At 38.5% G+C, this 16,352-nt stretch overlaps 1 long non-coding RNA gene across 1 annotated transcript; it reads right to left on the reverse strand.

The window, feature by feature from the left end:
- Positions 1 to 13,556: 13,556 nt before the first annotated feature.
- Positions 13,557 to 14,935, reverse strand: LOC124156946. The gene is made up of 3 exons (XR_006864462.1): positions 14,766 to 14,935; positions 13,706 to 13,875; positions 13,557 to 13,598 (listed from the first exon to the last, which is right to left on the reverse strand). It is a non-coding gene; the product is annotated as an uncharacterized LOC124156946 (long non-coding RNA).
- Between the last annotated feature and the right edge of the window lie 1,417 nt (positions 14,936 to 16,352).

A 16,352-nucleotide genomic window follows, 5' to 3' on the forward strand; every position in this document is an offset into this window, starting at 1 on the left:
AACCGTTGCTTTAGTTCGACGATCGATTTTACGTACTGCATTAATTATTACGGAATTCATAGCGAGTAATATTTTTTGCCAACTTCCAGAAACGTCTTCTATTTCAGCTGACTAATTTTCATCGTCCTCGTCCTGCTCGGTGATGCTCGCTGGAATATAAGTGATGGTATTTGCGTGGAGGAAGTCTTAAATACCCGTATTTTTTTTTCAAGTAATTCACGGATTTATATCCGTTGTGAGAAAATACCATTCATGAAATCCATAAAAATGGGTTTAGAAATAACTGCTTCTAAAGAAAAACTAATATCAAATAGACACTGTGTAGACCGGCATTATAAGTGAATCGTGCAAATTAAGTGCAGCCAAGTATCACAACACTTCATGCCACTCCTTGTGGTATACTTTTGTATGTAATTCAGAATTAACAATTTAGAGGTCTTCACGTTGCAATATTGTTTTCATTGACATTGCTCTGAGATTACGGAATTGGCGTTTCTTCCCTAGCGTTCCTCTAAACTTCACCTGAATTTTGATTTCGCCTTATTTATCCGTCTCTGTATTCCTCTGCTTTCTTTACACTCTATAGATTTTGAGGTCACTGTCCAACTTCAATTATATTCATTGAGTTTTACATTTAAAACATATATCCTTAATTACCTTAATTAACGATCCTTAAATTCACTTAATGTGATCCCTGTTAATTTCGAACAATAATATTTCAAGGTGTTCAATGCAAATTATTATGTCTTCTAAGAATCAAGTTTTTTATGGACTCAATTTTCTTTTTCTTTTAGTGTGAGCACTGTTATCGTGATAAATTTCCTTATGTGATTGTTGATAAATTACTTTATTCAATGAGAATGTTTGTTTTTCCGAAAGACAAAGAAGTTCAACGTTTTTTCATGTAATTTTTATGACATCATTATCCCGAAATTGTATATTCATTCAATTTATAGCTTCCTCTTGATGTGCCTTATTAAATTCATCCTACTCGTTTTCCTTCTGTAATGAATATAATTTTTATCGATGTGTGAAGTAGGAATTATGGAGTGTAGAAATTTGTATTAGCTGAGGAAATCCCCATTAAACTGCTAAAACGTATTTGTAAGCCTCTGGGTGCAGATGTTGTTTTCAAATAAGTGAGTTACAGTCTTGCCATGGCGTAAGTATATCTACCGTCGAGGCCACCCAAGAATGCCATAATATGATATCGACATTGATCCCAGCACCTGGTCCATTGGAGACCATTGTCTCAGTCTCCGGGAATCATTCGAGACTAAATACACTGAAAGTGAAACCACAGGTGCCAGTTGGAATTGGAATTATATGGAGTTACTCTGTGGCAGATCAATGGACGATGGCCACGGTGAAATGAAAGTACTCATATACCTATCTCTTAAAGGAAAATGAAGTGATTTTTTGAAGTGGTTTATACAAGAGATTCAATTGACCCCTGCTTTTCCCTTTCGAAATAATTGAGGATAGGAGATTCGCAACAACATTGAAACTATTTTAAAATACCGGCCTCAAAATTTTCCCTACTGAACAGACAACTGGAAACTGGGTGAAAAATCATCATTTACTCTTCCTGCCGAAGATAAATAAATGGTTTACTTGACAATTTCTGTTTTTAAATACTGTGACAGTTTAACGCGTTAGTATCCAGTAAGCGGCATAATTATTACTCTAATTTTAAATGCAAAATAGTGGGTGAATATTCCCGGGTTTTCACACCGGGTATAGTCTTCTATATCGCCTTCCGACTTTCCGATGCGCACCATCCTCATGGATTCAGGGACGACGAGTGGGCGAGTTGCTCATTCGAAACGTCGGAAGGAGATACCTTACCGGGTGTGAAACCACAGGAATATTCAGTGCCATTGTTCGTAGGGAAATACCAGACATTACATCAATAGATATACTTAGTGGATGTTTAATAGGTGATGCAGTAAGGTTTATAGAATTTATGGAGAGGGTATAGCTTCTGATCGAAACGTTCCAGGTTCTGATCCCGGGAGAGAGCAGATTCTAAATTCAGCCTCCATCCGGGCTGAGGTCTACCTACCCTCACAATTTTTTAAATTAATCTCCGGGTTAAATCTCTGATTGGGTGATACATTCTTATTGTTTTAATTAATAGGTACTTACGCATTTAAAACTTTCTCAATTGACTCTTACGCAAATCGTTTTTCAAACTTTTCTTGTGCTGCCTACTAGATCATAATTAGAGATGCGTGAAAATCGCAAATGCGATATAGATGCGATGTGCGCAAATAAATGCGATATAGATGCGATGACTCGAATGGTATGATCATTTTACGCAAATTTGCCTTTTCGACGGCAAAATTCGTACATTTTGTGCCGAGCGCAGTTTAAATGCTCCGCCGACACTCACCGCTTAAAGCATGTGAGCGACTGGCCAGCTGCTAGTTGGCTGGGACTCTACGTGGCCGCGAACTACAAGTGGGCGCGGGCAAGCTACACCTCCGCCACTTTACGTCTTATTCCTTAATTAGTTATTGTTATATAATATAATTATTTAAAATATTCTGTATTTTGTCATATAACTGTGTTTCACTACATTTTATCGTCAACTAACACATTATGAAAATAAAAAATAGACGCTACAGAATGCGATAAACTCTAATTGAAAGTGCGATAAAATAAAAATGAAAGTGCGATTTTCACGTATCTCTAATCATAATTTAATCGATATATCGGCTAACCACAATTTGCTGAGTTCTAATCACGTCACAAAGAGGCCCTCTCATCGGGTCGAGCAGCCAAAGCATTTCTTAGAGTCGATTCTTAGCGATTTATGGCGATAAATACCCCTATATTTCTAAGTAGGTGTGCTAGATAACATGGCTTCATTGATTGCCATATTTTAACATGCATTTGAAGAGGGAAATTCGATCATTGAATTTATTTTATTAATTATCATTAAATATCCAAAAGGAGGCACTCAAGTTTTTTTAATCTCCTCGTATATAAAAAACATTTAAAATAATTTTAAATGTTTTTAGGTAATTACTTGATTTAAAAAATTGAAAAAAAGTCATAATTTTTACCATCTAGGAAATTTATTAGTCATGAAGTTTAAGGATAACCGCAAAAAGTCTGTAGGTAAAAATAATTACTTCTCCAACAGACTACCTACAAAGAAAAGTGTCTCATCATGTGATCCCGTGTACTGGATGTTATAGTGGGGATGGATATGAAATAGATAATGCGTTGGCGAGCGACACGGTTTGCGGCTGCGGCTGGGGGTCATCTAGATCCTCCCATTTTCGCCTAATTGCCTCTTTCCCATCATGGATGCCGGCCATTCTCAGGGCGACCTTGAGCTACTGACATTGTCTGCGCCTTCCCACCGTTTGTTGGAGATTCCAGGTGTTCTGCCTCGAATTCCCTAGATTATTTCTTAAAAAGGCAATAAATGTAAGCCTACACTTCCGGCCATTAAATTCTTATCACGCTTCAAGGTGCTATGAATTCCTGCAGGAATTAATGAAAAAAATTAAAAACTTAACTTTTATTGAAAGCGTAAAAGAGCTCGTTAACCTTATGTGAATACATACGGCCTTATTTCACGACACGAACTATTAGTAAATTAGGATCTCGTTTTGTACAGGAAATCCAAGTATATCAATGTACCACTTCGAGATAGTGATTTAAAAGAAAACATTCGTGCTCTTTATTTTAAGGGATTGTGAAAGTTATTTATGGGCTTGAGGAGATAAAATTTGTTACTTTTTCAAATAAATGTAAGTGATGTAATAAATATGTAAGAGAATGTCTGTGTTGTCTGTCTGCCATGCGTTTCCATACGGCCGCACGGACTGCAACCAAAGTTAGCAGGCTCCCGAACCCCATAATGCTACTTTCGATTGCGTTCGATGCGTCCTTTGAGCCGTATTCTCATTAGTACCATTCGTAACGTCACGCCAAGTAACCTATGCAGTTGGACATCCGGCGAGGGTAGGCACGCACTCAAAGACAAATAATACAAATCCTATACGATCATGAAATGCAAATTTCCCACTTTTCTGTGTATTATCCTTCCCGAGCAACGCCTCGTGTTCTGCTAGTATACCTATGAAAAAATAAAAAATCTTTGGTACAATTTCCACGCTTGCACCTCCAAACATATTTTCAGCGCAGGTACTCTAATCGTCTAAACTATTTACACTCATTATTCATACAATTACAGTTATTGCTCTCAATAACATAATTCATCCGTACCGCAGAATTTCGGAGCGATTTCATTTCAGGTTTGAGTGAAAATTTACGTAGGTAAGTGTTCTTTAAGTGAGTTGTATGAGATGCAGTGATCATCTCAATGAAGGCCATGTCAGTCGTGGGAGTTCTTTATCGACTCACTACTGTTACCGATCCAATCGTCATCGTATTTTCACCGGTTGCGTTCTACAGCTCCGTTATTTACTCCACCTCCTGTTCCTCCAGCCTTAAAATTCCTGAACGCCCAGTTAATTTCTTTATTTCAGTAGTGCGACACCGTGTTCCTCACCTCCGTAATTCTTCTCGCTCTGAAGTAATTTCAGCCCTATCATTGGTCCCACTATCCTCCCGTGGGAATTTTCATGATATTTCCTTCATTTACAATGCCTTACATGGCAAGTTCCGATCCTCAGAAATACTGATTTTATTTTCACTCCGCATTCCCACCCGCTCCGTCCGTAATAACCACCTACTATACAAACCTAAATTCCGTCTTTCTCTCTCTCAGAGATCACTTTTTTACATGCACCCTACCTCTTTCAATACCATTTCGAGTACTCACCCTTCCCTGGATCTTTCAATGCCCATCAAATCATTCAAGAGGCAGCTTCGAAAAGCCATCTTCTGAATGTTTTTTTATAATTTTATTATAGTTTACATTTGTTAAAGCTGCAGATTTTAAGTTGTCTATTCAATGTAAAGGCCGTTTAGGCTGTTATTGAATGATGCAATAAATAAATGACGTATGACGCATTCGAGAGAATTTTATGCAGCTCACCCCTCCCCCTCCCTCCACGTAATCCTCACCACTTACTCTCACTGGTACTCACCCTTCTTCCGTTTCTCCCGCATCGCACCTTCTCCACCGATCACATGCGATGCCGCAGCGGCGCGCGTAGTAATTAATTAGTCTGTCCGTGGTGACTAACGACGGAATCCGTGCCGGAGACGAGCGTGTTTGTGCCGCGCGGGATTTTTCTTCAAAAAGTGGTTTCGGGAGACGGAGGCGATGGAGGGGAGGGAGGGAAGAGAGGGGTGAAGGGGAGAGGGTTCTCACGGAGTCCACTCAACTCCACTGCTGCATCAGTCCAAAGCGCGGCAAGCATCTCCCGTAGATCCACTGCTTCCCGCCTTGAATACCACTGACTTCTCCTTCCCCGGAAATATCTTCAACATTGATAGTAATTTCGTTATTTTGACTAGCAGTCGCATCCGCTGACCAAATACGAGGGTCGTTCATAAGTTACGCCCCACATTTTTTTGAAAAGCCATTGATGTACATAGATCAATGTCTTTGTCTGTGTTTCACATTTGATGTTTGTTCTCTGCGGTGGTGAAGTTTATGTTGTTGAAGATGTTGAAGGTGAACCGTGGTACAGCGTCAAAATGGCATCTACAATGTGATACAACAATAGATTCTACATGCCACTCATGTTAAAGGCGGGCTGAATTCTTGTGGGCAGAGAAAGAAACCGTGGTGGGCATCCATAAACGATTGTGTGCAGTGTGAGGATGCTGGAATTGGTAGGAGTACAGTTGGGAGATGGGTAAAGAAAGTTCCAGCCTCAGGGGATGCTGAAACAGAGCTCTATGATCAGCCACGCTTGGCATCGCTATGCCTACAAGACAAGAGCTTTTACCAAAACGGAAAACATGCTCCCCCAAAGCGTTGGCGCACAGTCATAGAACGTGATAAGGACTACACAGAAAAATAGAACATGGACAAGTCGTATTGATACATGTTTTCACCAAATTCTGAGTCTTAACAATAAATATGTTTCGAGAAAAAATATGGGGCATTACTTATTGAACGGCACTCGTATAATATTATTTTTGTTAAAATTTTAAATAATTATTTCTGCATTTCTCAACTAGGGAAGCCTAGAGAGCAGTTTGCTTTGCTGCTGACCTTAGGGTCCTGAGTCGAAGGAAACCAAAAGTTGTCTCAGGGAAAGGAGCCCCCTGCCTAATTTAATCCCGCCAAAGCTAATTCTGGGGTTAGGTTTACTGTGACTGGACTTATTCACTGCTTACCACTGTCATTAATGTCTCAGATCAGTAATCCTAAGATTGGTTGGACTCTCTAATTTCATGTTGCTTGATGTCTGAGCAACATATAATACTTTTGTTTCACATCCTTTATTAGTTGTTTTATGTATTTATCCAAAGTATTCCCATTCATTTTTTGCCATCCACTTATCCCCTCATATATCAATTAAAGCTGAACTTACTTTGAACTACGAGCACCAAAACAGACAGGAAAAATATGAAATTCGTCGAGAAAGCCACCTGATAATCCGGGGAAATTGGGTTCGAGTCCCTCCTGAGTGGGTTTTCGCGACTCAAGTCATGGGTGCATACTAAGTATATTTTGTTGGGGAGGTCCATGGTAAGTATAAATGCCTTGTAGGTTTCCAGGGCCATTAAAGCCAATATATTCGTTTGAGAAAAAAAAAACAGCAAGGGGTGGAGTAATTCAGAGATTTCAAGCTGTTAGATAATTTCGCGGCAACCTTGCAGTCAGTGACATCACAGCTATCTTCTACGGGCCTTTGCGCGGGACGGAGCCCCAGGGGTAGATTCAGGAACGCAAAGCAAGTCCATCAAAAGAAGAGTCCTCTCGCGGCGGCCATCCAAATGAAAGAAGGAGTTAATGAACGGTATGAATGCATTTACGGCCGCGGTGTGGCGCTAGTGATTCTCACACCCTCAAGGTCGGTAAAAAGAAATTTTTGTTCTTGATAGTTAATAAAATGAAAATTTATGATACGTCTGTATTTTGAGTCTATGATCCACGGTTCGACTCTAGAAAAATTGTCAACCCACGCGACAAAAAGATTTCGTACTACAGCGCTTCGGGTGTACATGTACTCAAGGAATCATGTCTAACTTCCTGATTAAAGAAGTCAGGTATATGAAATTTTCTACGGTCATAGAAAATTATAGTACACTTGCAAATACGGGCGGTGTTTGACCCTGAGGACCTCGGTTCGACTCTGAAAAAATCCCAAACCCACGCGAAAAAAAATTTAGTACTATTGGCGATGCAAAGATTACCGCAGCGCCCCTAGCGGCCGCCCCTGGAATCACTCTAACTCAGACACACTCCATCCTTTGTCGTATTTCCTGCATGTTTTCCAACGTGAAAAGCGTGAGAAGACGGTAATTTCTTGAAGATGTTATCGGTTGTGGACGCCAATGAAAGCAACCTCAGGGTATGTGAGGCCCATGCGTGTGGGAGAAGAAGTTTTAAATGCTGGCTTTGTGATTTCGGTGAAGAAAAAGAGTCGGTGGTTCATGTGCAGGCTTTGGTCCTTTGCACCTCGGGCCTGACTTCTGAGCATCCGTATTCCGTGGATTTGTGGATTGATTTATCTCAGAATTACGGCGATCAGTTATCGAGGGATCAGAGTTTAGAGTGTGGCCGTATTGTTATGTAACTTTTTAGTACTGGCGCATCATTAACCTCCTTTATACACTTCAGGTGCCCCTGGTAGTGAAATATCTATGTTTTGCTTGGGGATTAGAGTGGGTGAAGGACTTTCGTTCTGTACTTCCCGGTCCTCCTCCTCTGCGTCTCAGGACTTCCATATCATTAGCAGTCTCTTGAGCTTGTTTGAGAGTCTCTTCGAGGTGATTTCGAATGTGGAAGCACTCACCCAGATAAAACTCCAAAGTGTGGATGCAGTTCTGCTGGAATTTTATGAGCAAAATGTTACCGTGACCTAAGACCAAGTGGCTTCGCTTTTGGCAACCCAGCAGAGGACTGATGCTTGGTTCAAAGGCAGAAATATGTCTATCCCAGCATCTAAGGCATACAGCCAGTCCACTTATGCGGTAAATACTAAAGCTAACTGGAAAAAACGTTAAGCAGATTTGTACTACAGCAATTTTACTGGTAATAAGTACACAGACAGAGGCAACAAACGGTAGCGAGAAAGAGTTATGAGGAGCTTGAGGGTTGTCAGGTGGTGGAATCAGGACTTCTAGTCCGTCCAGAAACTCCTTGGGTGAGAGCAAGTTTGGATGGAACAGCTTTGGTTGATGGCAGGTTAGTAAGAAATGTTGAAATTAAGACATTTAAGGATGGTGAGACTTTGACGGCAGCTGAGTTTTTGGATCAAAGAGCAGTGAAGACCTTGAACAACAATGTTAATTTGAAGAAGAATACTGACTATTTTGCCCAAGTTCAAATAGGTATGGCTTTGAGTGGCATCCCAGAATGTGATTACATTGTGTATTCTCAGGCTGGTAATGATTATCTTAAAGTACGTGTTCCTTTTCATTCGGATTATGTGTTCAATCTCTTAAGTAGATTGTGTAATGTTTATTTTGATTATTTTCTTCCTCTAATGATGGAGAATCATTATGCTAACTCTTAAGCCTCTCTTGAGGTGCTTTTTCCTTCAATTTTTTTCTCCTGACATTTGTCATAGAACTGATTTTTTTTATGCAAACTGAGTCAACTTATGTTTACATGTTTGTTTTTCAGTTTTAGTGTTTGTCATCGTGTTTTTTGTATTCTTGAACTATTTGATTTGTTCAGAAATATTGTCTTCACCTAGTTTTTTTTATCTTGCTCAACTGTGATGATATAGTCTATGTATTTTGATGTGCCAGTATTAAGTTACCAGTGTGAAGTTTTATTTTCAATGTTCGTACGCAGGTTTCCGCGGTGATTACTTGAGTTCAGCATCCTTTCGGGCTGCATCCGCGTCCGTTGACGAAGAACCACAACAGTTTCGCCAGCTCTCCTGCCAGCGTCCTCAGATGAAGGAAGTTCCTTCACCATAATATTTTGCATTTTACCAATTTTTGATCCGTAATGCCAAAGTAACTTTATTTTATGTATCTAATCAGAAAATATGCTAGGATTTCTTTTGCAACTGCTTCATTCATGTTTTTCTCTCTCAAAAGCAGTTTCTATGGAGAAGTACGTGGTTGACAATTCCATATGCAAGTTAATATAACACAAGACAAGGAGAAAAGACAAATGTTGATGAACAGTTCTCAGATAAAAAGTTCTCAGTTCTTCGTACGCAGGTTTCCGCGGTGATTACTTGAGTTCAGCATTCTTTCGGGCTGCATCCGCGTCCGTTGTCGAAGAACCACAACAGTTTCGCCAGCTCTCCTGCCAGCGTCCTCAGGTGAAGGATGCAGTGAAGCTTTTAGTCCTCTCTTATATAGTCAATTTTTGGCGCCAATTCGGTGGATTTCTTTCGACCAATCAGGGAGCGTCCTCGTATTTGCGTAATATAACTCTCGCAACCAGCTCTCGCAATGTCAGCATCATCCTTAGATAACTGACTTTCTTCTGAAGAAATTAAGGGCGGATGAGTCTTAAATTTCTCTGCAAGAGAGGACAATCTTACTTATGCACCTGCAAAATTACAAGAAAATAAATTCAAAAATATCTTACCGGGCGACACTCATTTTCAATTCTGTATTCTTTGTCCAACATCACTCCATCTTGGTAGTCTAATCTATCCAACTCGCAGCTATCAGTGACAATAAACTTGTCCGAGGCTCGTCCGCCATGTAAAGAACTTATCTCAGTTATTAGTCCAGATGGGGCAATGCTAAGATTGACCTTCGCAGTGTGACCTCTCTTTTACTGGGAATACGTTAAAATTCTACATTTGAGACACTTGCATTTTTCTATAGGAATTTCCATGCAATCCAGTACAATCCTGGTGAACTTGTATTTTGAAAATGATGATGGTAGGTTGGCTCGCGTAGTAGCTTGATCAGGCCAGGGTATCACTGACTTCAACACGCGTGCTAGTAAAGGACATGTGTGCTTAAAATAATTTCTGTTTGGAAACTCGTTTTCCCATCTTCAGTACTATAACCCACTTTTGCCGTAAACTTTCTTCCTTCGGAAAAAATGGAAGCTTACTTCGGGTGCATTATAACTTGAACACTGTGGAACATTGCAGTACGTGGTGTTTCTAGAGTTTTTCTGGGAGTGCGGCACCGACAAATAACCGCGGTCCATGATTTCCGCAACTTAAACAAAGATATACGAGTAACGAATGTGTCTGAGTTAGAGTGCTTCCAGGCGCGGCCGCCAGAGGCGCTGGGGAGAATCTTTGCATCGCCAATAGCGATCCGGGTGCATAGGTATAAGGGACCATGTCTCATTTCCTTATTTAGGGAGTCAGCTTCATGAAAGTTTCCACGATCGTAGGAAATTATAATATGCTTGCGAACACGGGCGGTTTTTGACCCTGAGGATCTAGGTTTGGCTCTGAAAAAATCCCCAACCCACGCGACAAAAAATTCGCACTACAGCGCACCGGGTGCATAGGTATTAGGAACCATGTCTCATTTCCATCTTTAGGAACTCAGGTTCATGATATTTTTCACGAGCATAGGGAATTACAGTATACTTGATAATACGGGTGGTTTTTGACCCTGAGGAACTTGGTTCGACTCTGAAAAAATGTCCAACCCGCGCGTTAAAAAATTTCGTACTACAGCGCTCCGGGTGCCTAGGTTCCAAAGAACCATATTTTACTCCCTTATTTACGAAGTCAGGTACATGAAATTTTCCACGGTCATAGGAAATAAAAGCATACTTCCTAATCCGGGCGGTTGTTTAGCCTCAGGGCCTTGTTTCAACCCTGAAAAAATTTCCAACTCAAGCGACAAAACATTCCCATCATAGTGCTCTGTGTGAATAGTTTCTAATTAATCTACATTTTCTACTTTATTTTGAAAGTGAGGTGCATGAAATTTCCCATGGCAGTAGGCAATTATACACTTCACTCTACAGCATAGGTTCTACGATTCACTAATTACTTTCTTTTTTTTCAGATTGATTACTAATATATGAGGGTTTCAGTATAGATATAATAATAATTATTCTTATTGGTCCCATGACTTCGCATTGTTGAATATAGTACAAGTCAATACAAAAAATACATACACATTTGAAACTTATTTGTGCTAAAATAGCTTTTGTTAACAAGGAAGAGTTTCAGATTGTAGTTGAAATTTGCCCTCGTAGGAGCATTTTTTAAGCATGAAGGCAGGGCATTACATACCTTGGTAGGTATATGAATATATATACATAGAAGACAACGTTAGGCTATTTATGTGCTTCAATACCCCACTTTCTGTTACCGGAAAGGGCCATTGAGGACCTTATATGTTGACAGGGGTCAGTATTAAAGCTGTCCCAACATATTATTGAATTATGTATGCATAGGGGCATATTGGCGAGGTAGGTACTGATTGGTAAACACTGCCATTTGCATGGGATCGGTTTTTATTACTTACCATGATGTTATGGTCAGGTTTTTGGCCAGACTGATAACTCTACAGTAATATGCTTTCTTAGTTCGTAATACAAGGTCCCTGTACATTTTTAAAACTCAAAATAATATGATTTCTCCATATGATAGTAATAAACTCTCATTGAATGCTTATTAATTGTCTAAAGTTGAGGCCTATGTTGATTAGTTAGAAATTGTAAATATTGCCAATCCCAATAATAAATGTAATACTAGAATAATCCGCATGCAAATATTCCAAGAATCACGGCAAATAATCTGACACAGTGATGTCAGTGTGCACTCAGGTGAGCCTTTAGGTACATTTAAGATTTTACAAATAACTGCAATAAATGAATATACATCAGAACATTAATTAGAATAGGATGGATTCCAAACTCAATTACTGATTTTAAGTCAGCAAATGCTGCACGGAGCAAATGCATTCCAAATTGAGCAATTAGACTCAGACAACTAACAATGACAAGACAATCATGGATGTAAATAACTGAAGCATAAAGCCTGTTAAATTGTGGGAAGTAGTTGTACAAATCCAGTAGAATACTGCGCTCATGTGCTAATTTTAATGGATATATTATGGGTTGAAATGCACTATAGATACAGGGTGGGGTACAGACATAATGGGTATTAAATGAAACGAAATGATTAATACCCAGCTAAATGCTGGAGATTACCCCGAAAGAAAAGATATGGTGCATCTCAATATGCAGTCAAACTATACTAATAATGTTGCATTGGTGGAGAGAGAAATAAATCATCCAGGCTCATCATAATCACATTCTTATATTATAATTCACTACAATCTCCACGGTTAAGTTAATCACAAAACTGTATCTATATTCACAAAATTCATATGAGTGTGTATTGATCATTAAGAGGGATAGTTATAATATGTATATTATCATCCTGGATTAAGAATAACTGTTCTTCAAGTAGTTCATCAATAACCATTGCACCAGGCTGCTAGAAAACACAACATATAAAAACCATTATAAAAAGTATACCAAAGGCCAGCAATTCCATACTTAGAGTCATCAACTTCTTAAAATAAACTGATATTCTCCCTAATGTAAGATCCAAATAAAATCCTTGTGCACCTGAAATAGAATTACAAAGACTATTTGAAACATAACATGCTACATAACTTTCACAGGTTGTAAAATCTCACATATTAACCAAACATGAGAATAAAGTTAAAATGTCATTCAGCATTTGCCAGCTATATGAAAGGCTGTTCATAGCAATATATAAGGTATCATATTCTCAAATAACACAAGCTAGTTCATGCCATTACTAAATACTACCCATTTCCCAAACTAATCCTACAAAAATATTTTGTAGCCTACAAAAGGGTGGGAAAAATGTGCACATTAACATTATTGAAACAAGTTCTAATTCTCTTACATGACTTACCATTTCTTTAATAAATAATCCTCATGAGTCAACCAACTTCTTCCTTAAATTCTCCAGCCATCATTCCATAATTCAACTGATTTCACCATCACTCATGAATAACGTGTTAATGCCTCAACTGACCATAGATCATAATTAAACCTAGAAGAATGATAATAATGATATGAACACCATTGGGAATATGTTGCAACGGAACACAAGATGAAAAAATGCACCTACTTACATATGTGTGGTTATGAGACAGCTTCATAAACTTTTCCGACAATGTTCCCCATAAGACTCTCACTTGCTTCCTTAATTTCTCTATCTACATTCTACAATTCAAATGAATTTACCAGCTCTCATAAGTAACATGTTCACAATTCACCTGACCATGGATCATATATCAACCTAGAAGAATTATTAGAATTAAAAGAACAACCATGGAAATATGTTGCAAGGGAAGGACTGGATGAAAAAATGCATCTACTTACACCTTTATGGTTGTGGAACAGCATCTATGACTTCTTTCAATAATGTTCCCCCAGGAAACTGTCACATTGTCCTTAAATTATCCAGCTAAATTCTACAATTCAAATGATTTTACCAGCTCTCATGAGTAACATGTACACGCTTCAACTGACCATAGACCATAGTTAGTTCAACCTAGAAGGATGACAATAATGATAAAAACAACCTTGGTAATATGTTATAAATTTATAACAATATTTTGCGATTGCAAGGGAGGACAATGGAAAGAAACATCTACTTACACCTGTGTACTTATGAAACAGCTTCTAAGACTTAGGCAGTATTCCTCATAAGACTGTCACTTGCTTCCTTAATTTATCCAGCAGTCATTCCACAGTTCAAATGCTTTAGCTCTCATGAGTGCATTTTTATTTTGTTGCTGCTTCACCTGACTAGCTAATCATAGTTCAACCTGAAAAAATGGCAGAGATAATAGGAACAACCTTGGAAATAGTTTGCATAGGAAGGACTGGTACTGCCTGCGAAAAGCAATGTTCATCACAATAATATCAGATTATAAATTGTATGTGGTCATTTTCATTAGGCTTCACCGTATTGACTCACATCCTACAGTGGGTAATCTATTAACACATATAATGATTAGTATCTATTACAATGTTGAATATTTATTACTTTTTGCATGAATTTGGCCATATGATGTTCAACTTTTGTACTAATCCACAATAAAATGGGCTGATGTTGTTGCACCATTTACACAGTAAATAAATGATAGCATAGATTTTAGGTCTATTTTTCCCACACTACTGTTACACTCTCAATAACTTAACCTCACATAATACCACATGTCCTTATTCCCGTGAATTCAACACACAATGACTGCACTCAAATAACTGTCAAATAATTGAACTGCAATATATTGATATCCCTATAGCTCACACTTTAATTAAATTCCTGTCAATAGACCCTTCCTTTAAATGAATATACACTTTGAGACATTCTCAAAAACTACCAGACAACGTTAAAAACAGTACATAGGCTTTATATAAATTTATATGCGAAGGAGTCCATGTATGAAGTTATAAGTTACTGCAATTCGGTGTGTATAATATCAGTATCATGGAAATATCACTTCAACAGCACTGATACAAAAAAGTTAACTGAAAGCCAAACAAATAACGTAACAAGTGATAATTCAATATTCTACTACATAACTCATAAATTTACTACACACTAGCATAATTAAAACTCGAGTAAAGCATATAAATTTCTCGTACATGGTTGCATTGAACTTCACAATCATAATTTGGAAATACTTTTCCATAGTTATCATAATACACTTACTTTTGCTTTCAGCATCCGGATTTCCTAATTAATCACCAACATCTCGTCCTGTTGACAGTCGGGAACGTCTGGTTCTTCCACCAACTCTCCTCCAGCACACGGGTTGATATCCGAGTTGTTTGGATGCAAGAATTTCTATGCATAACGTATAACGAATGCACGAGTTTAACACGACATCACGACTTCCAAAAGTGCATAAAAACTGAAATTATTAGAAAAGACTAGATTCGGCTGTCGCCGATTTGTAATTTTAAAACTATGTAAAGTTATTCAAACTTTCTATAACTTATCTTCAAAATACATACCTTTTTCCAGAAATCGCTGTTGGAACGGCAGTTTGTTTATGTAGTTTGCGACCATCCTGTTGACGACACTCTTAACTTCTCCGCAGTGAAACAAACCTAAATAATAATATTCGTAAAAATTGAGGTATTTCAGAACAGCGAAGGCATTACCTATTGCACGTATAAAACTGAATTGAAGAAATGTATTCTGACGCAAGCGAGCTTACATACGATCCGATTACTCTACTAATTCACAATGAAAATGCACCATTTCCGTATTATTCCATATGAAACAGGACCCGAAGTAATAAATAACATTGAAAAGTTTGGCACTTTTGCATTAATTAACATAATTTCAAGGCAAAACGTGATGAATCCATATCAAAATATGCTGGTGACAACAGCGTTGTCAACAACTTTTGAGAAGCCTATATTTCTACTATGTGACGTTCCCTCATGAAATAGACTATTACTAGAATTATTAAGACTTAAGATGAATATATAAATATTTACAAAGTACAAATACAGGCAAAAAAATACTTATAATATTGTCACTTCCTTACCTCACAATGTGCGATGTTATTGTAGATTTCCATTTGTTTCTTCTGCAATCTATCGACCACAGAGCCTTTCTTTTACGATCAGAAGGAAAACGAAATATTCTTACTCCGTTTTTCGTGAAATTGGAGCAAATCGGAGCACTGCAGCACACAATTTTTTGAAATTAATTCATATGCCCTATGCAAACACCATGTAAGCAACAGACAGGCGGGAACCAAGATGGTCAAACCGAAATGCACTATGGGAGCGTGACACGACCTGCCTTTTACCGACCTTGCCCACACCCTCTCTCTCTTTGGCGTCATTAGCGGTCGGCCTCTCTATCTTCTTCTCTTCAATCGCCTCTCTCTATCAGTATCTCTCTTTCTCTTGCCCCCCCGTTATCTACGATCCGCATGATTGTGTACTTATGGCAGTATTTCGCGATGGTCGACTCCTCATATCATATGGTACACGCGATGCAGATGCAGTAGATGAAAGGACTCCACCCTAACTATTGGCGAGAGTACTCCGTTAGGATGCAATATAAACTGCACCAGTCTCAGCACTAACCGTTCTGACGGTTTGTTTTAGAACCGTTGCCTTTGAATTTTCCTGTATGGAACACTAATTGATAAGGGTGGAAGATGAGCAAAGAAATGCGTTCCAATAGAGTTCGGCTTCTTCTTTTCACCGCTCGGTTTCACTAGGCACACTTATTTTAGAGAATGTTAAAATGAAAATTTTGAAACGTGTTTTGGTG

This window comes from Ischnura elegans, chromosome 4, assembly GCF_921293095.1.
Source record: "Ischnura elegans chromosome 4, ioIscEleg1.1, whole genome shotgun sequence".
In the NCBI taxonomy this organism is placed as follows: domain Eukaryota; kingdom Metazoa; phylum Arthropoda; class Insecta; order Odonata; family Coenagrionidae; genus Ischnura; species Ischnura elegans.